Raw genomic sequence first — 4,837 nt, 5'->3', positions numbered from 1 at the left:
AACATGGGCACTAATCCTAGCCATGAGGGCTCCATCTTTATGACCTACTAACTTTCCAAAGAGTCCACATCCTGATATCATCATTGGGTGGAGGGTCGGGTCGAATTCAACATCTGAAATTTGGGGTGCTAAAATTCAGTCTGTTCCATTATTTTCCCAACAGTTCACTTATTCCTACTCAACTTAGCATGTACAGAAAGACATGGGGGAGTTGAGATTAAGTCCTGAGGTCACAAGTGCTATCAGTTAACACAGTATGTGGTTTCATGAAATAAAAACTTACTTTCAGAAGCTTAAATGAATGGGGTTTTCTTTCATTGCATAAGAAGAATGAACCCAGAAACCAGGACTGGTCATTTACTGACAGAAACTGCTGCTGACCTGCGCTGAGTCTGGTTTTTATCCTCCTGATTGGTAGAAAAGACTCCTCCTCCTGTCCTTCGGGGGAAGAGAAGGCAAGGGGCAAAGTTGCATGCCAGCTGATTTGGTCTTTTGTTATCAGGAAAGTAAGAACTTTCCCGGAAGTCCCATTGCATTCCTATTGAATAGACTAGGCCATATGGCAAAGGGTGTCTGTCCTAAAGCCACCAGTGATGAATACAAAAAGCTGTTTCTGTGAAGTAGGGACTGCCTTGACCAGGCCACAGCAGGTTTTGCCTTGTCAAACTCATCATGACTCTGAACTTGCTGATTCAGAACCCTGACCTGCAGACACATCAGTGTTGATTCAGCTTTCAAAGGCAAACTCTGCGCAAAGCTGCGGAGGCAGCAAGAACACTGGAAAGATAGGTAATTTACATCGAGACTGTTGCCAGTAGGAGTATCAAATAGCACTGTTTACCAACCAGTATCTGTTTCTGTCTGTTTCTTTGTGTGTGTGTGTGTGTGTGTGTAGGCAAATGTACATTACATGCAAAGCCAGATATCACTAGAAAGAATCAAAGAGGAGTAGAGTGACTTTGATGGCTAAGGCCTAGATGATCCAAGCCATGGCAGCCTATACTCCTGTCCTCCCCAGGTAACAGTGCCCAGGAATCAAATACTACATCTATGGCCATGTGCCTTCATCTCTAGTCAGTGCATAGAATACACTGACTCTGCTTGTCCTATGGCTCTCTTTTCTTGTTTTCAGGAGCTGACTTCTCTTCCCATAGCCACATTCCTTGCTTAGATGTGTCAATAGATCTATTCTCCTTATACCCAACCCTTGACCTGATGAATGAGTCAGGAAACTGGCAGGAAACAAATGAGACCCCTTTCAGGTATGAGGACAGAACACACTGAGAGGTGGTGGTGCCCTTTATGTGGGCAATATCCAAAGTGGGAGGGTGGTATCGCCATGCTTTGGCTGTAGGTCTAGGTGAGGGTGGCCTGGAAGAAGCTGGGACTGTGGGGGAAAGAGATGTAGCCACAGCCAACCTATGGCAGGGTGGGAAAATCACTAGGCTGCCAATGTCACCTGCCATTACACACAGATAATTGACCAGGGAACCCATGGGTGCATCCTAAAAGCCTGCTTCTGGGGTAACGGGTAGGTGGAGAGGACTGGAGGGGTAATCTGGAGTAGCCAAGGTGCAAACTAGACACCTCCAATCAGTTAACTACTCTGTGTCTTTGTGGCATAGATGTATCTCTCTTCTGCTACCACAGCTCTTCTTTTACAGCTTCTAAGTCTCAGAGTTCAATTTTTTTTTTCTTTTCTCAAAGTATTTCTTAGCCACAGCACTGCAGAATAGGGTTGGGCTGTTGTGATGGGAGTCACAGACTATGTCTCTCTCTTTCTCCAGGGGTTCAGTTCTTCTGACACTCGCAGTGGTTCACTCTGTTCCAAAGTGCACTTACTTTTTACCCAGACCCAAATTTGTCAAGGATACATGCTTTGTCAGACAGTCTTAGCATCTCTTCTGGCTTCACTTTCTTTCCTTTCCCTCTTTCTTTGTGTCTTATACATGGTTCTCATCCTAGGGTTTGAGTAGCTCTAGGTCAGGGTTTCTCAACAACTGGCACCCAATAATTCTTTGTTGTGAATGGAGAATGAGGAACAGTTACTCACTTTCCTGTTCACTGGAGGATGTTTAGCTGCGCCTCTGGCTTCTACACCTCAATACCAGAATCTCCCCATCAAGAGCTGCTACTGTTCATGAACTGCTGTGTCAGCTTTTTCTAAGGAGATTCACAACTGTCTGCTCATTCCAGAAAAGGCACCAGTGAGAGATCACAGTAACGATTCTGTAAGCCTAGCTTGGTGACTAGTTTTGAAGATTACTTATAGAGTCATGGATGAGGGGTTACTTACAAGAGGAAAGGTGACCCCCAAACAGCCACACTACTGAAAAAAACCCAATCTGGGATGAATGACTATTTCCCCATAGCTGCATAGATGAGACCCCTCCCCCTGCAGCTAGTGTTCAGGGCCCCACTCTAGCACCTCCCAAGAGGCTGTGTGGAAGAATTACAGCTGGCAGAAAGGTTCAAGAAGAGGTGGAAATCTCAGAGGAGGGGCTAACAAATGCCCACCCCCTCCCATGAGGGACCATCAGTAGTCCTGATCTTGAGGGTCTCTTTGGATAGTTATAACTGCTTTGATTAGGGTGGTAATGGCTGTTCTGCTGGAAGAGCAATGGTCTAAAACAATAACCCACTCATGTGACTAGCATTTGATACTGAGTATTGGCTGGTGGCTTTGCTAGGGCATGTGTCCCATGCTGACTGACTCATGGCAAAATGGCTTGGTTTTGAGCAAGAATGTTCCAGGGGAATTCATTTCAGGAGAGGAAATGAAGGCTGTCATTCTAAGACTGGATCCAGCAAAGTCTCCCTTAGTACAGGACCAGATTCAATGCGATGGAAAACAACCATATTCAACATGAGAGTGGCAGAAATTCTGCTGTCATCTTTAGTGTACTACAGCCTTCTAATGGTTTTTGGAAGCACAGATGTTCTCTGTATTTGAGCTACTCTGGAATCATTGGATCTGCTGTCTGTGTGATAAGCTTCTTACAAAGTATTTTTTTTATTACTTCTTTGAGAATTTCGTAGAATGTATTTTGATTATATTCACCTCCCTCAATTCTTCTCAGATCTCCCTCCACTCCCTGCCCACACAACCTTGTGTTCTCTTGTTGGGTTTTCAACCATTAAGTCCAGTTTGTGCTGTCTGTATACTCTTGGGTGTGTGACCATCCACTGGAGCGTGGTAAACCTATCCTGGGCCACTCTCTTAAAAAAAGTTGACTCTCTCCCAGCAACTATTTATTGCTAACTGTTCCTCAGCTGGGGATGGGGGCGGGGAACATGGTGCCTACTTCCCTTCTCTATGCTGGGATTTTGTCTGGATTGAGCTTACACAGGTCTTGTGTATGTTGTCGCAATCACTTGAGTTCCTATGTACAACTCCCTGATTGTATGCAGAAAACACTGTTTCTTCCTTGTTAAGTCATCCATTGTCTCTGGCTCTTACAGGGTTTCATTACCTGGCTGTCTTCAAATTCATGATTCTCTGAGTGCTGGGATTACAGGGGTGTGCCACCATACCTGCTTTCTGGCTTTTATCTTCACCACAGACTTTATGGGTATCTCAAATCAGAGGCCTCCTTCCCTTCACCTTCTCTTTCATTTCAGTTATCAGGTAAACACAGCTCTCCAGGAAGTCTTTCATTATCTTCATATAAAATATGCTTCTCCTCTGTCCTCCAACCCCCAACTTGCAAATGAGGAGCAGGATGCTGTGACTTCAGTCTTTAATCACTTCTGAAGGAAGTGTTAAACAACAGTGTTTCAGGATGTAGAGGTCTGTTTGTTTTACCTTAGCATCCTCCTATTCCCAGAATTTTGCTGGTTAAACTAGTGAATGAATAATTCAAGGTGCTCAGGCAGTGGAGATGTGTCAAAAGAACTGCTGGGAAGGCTCCAGGGTAAAATGATTTGTAGGAGTTTCCTAGAGAAGAAGATTACAGCGGCTGGAGAGATGGTTCAGCAGTTAAGAGCACTGGTTGCTCTTGCAGAGGACCTGGGTTCAATTCCCAGCACCAACATGGCAGCTAACAACCATTCATAACTCAAGTTCCAGGGGATATGATGTCCTCTTCTGACCTCCGTGGGTATTGTGCAACACAGGTGCACTTACATACATGCAGGCAATATACTCATACACATAAAATAAAAATAATAAACAATAAAAAAGAAGATGCGGAGATGAGTGTAGGTTAGCAGTAAATGTGGATGTGTAGCTCTTTCCCAAGGTTAGGAAGGGAAGGAGGGAGGAACCTAATTACCATTTGATATGGTATGTGATATGGTATGTGTTATGTCTTGTCCAAATATTGTGCTGTGTTGTTCCTTACACTTATCACATGCCATGAACAGGATTTGGTGCTCTCATTTTTGACAGCCAGGCAAGGCAATCTGTCCTTGGAGAGAAAGTGGTGAATATTTCTAGATTTCTCTGAAAATCTCTTCTTGGCTTGTAGCTTGGAGTTATTTAAACCATTTTTCAGAGTTAACTTGACACAATTTTATATCTGTGATACGAACCAGTATTTCTCAAAAGAGAATATACATGAGAAATATTTGAAAAGAAAATGTTACTTTTGGAGCAGATGGACCAATGCATATATCTGGTACCTTGTGAGTACAATGGTGTGATGACAAAAACTGCTCACACTGAGACTCTGTCATCACTTTTCACAGTCATGATCATAAGTGATCAACAGGCTGGGATGTACCTACTTCATGGATAAATCTTCCTAGGGACCAATTGTTGTGTGACACTATTCCTGGGGAGATGTGAACAAACATCTACTCACCCCAATAGGGAACCGACAATAAGCCAAAGTAC

The sequence above is a fragment of the Nannospalax galili genome, unplaced genomic scaffold (assembly GCF_000622305.1).
Source record: "Nannospalax galili isolate Female #2095 unplaced genomic scaffold, S.galili_v1.0 scaffold136, whole genome shotgun sequence".
In the NCBI taxonomy this organism is placed as follows: Eukaryota; Metazoa; Chordata; class Mammalia; order Rodentia; family Spalacidae; genus Nannospalax; species Nannospalax galili.
This window is presented reverse-complemented; position numbering follows the sequence as displayed.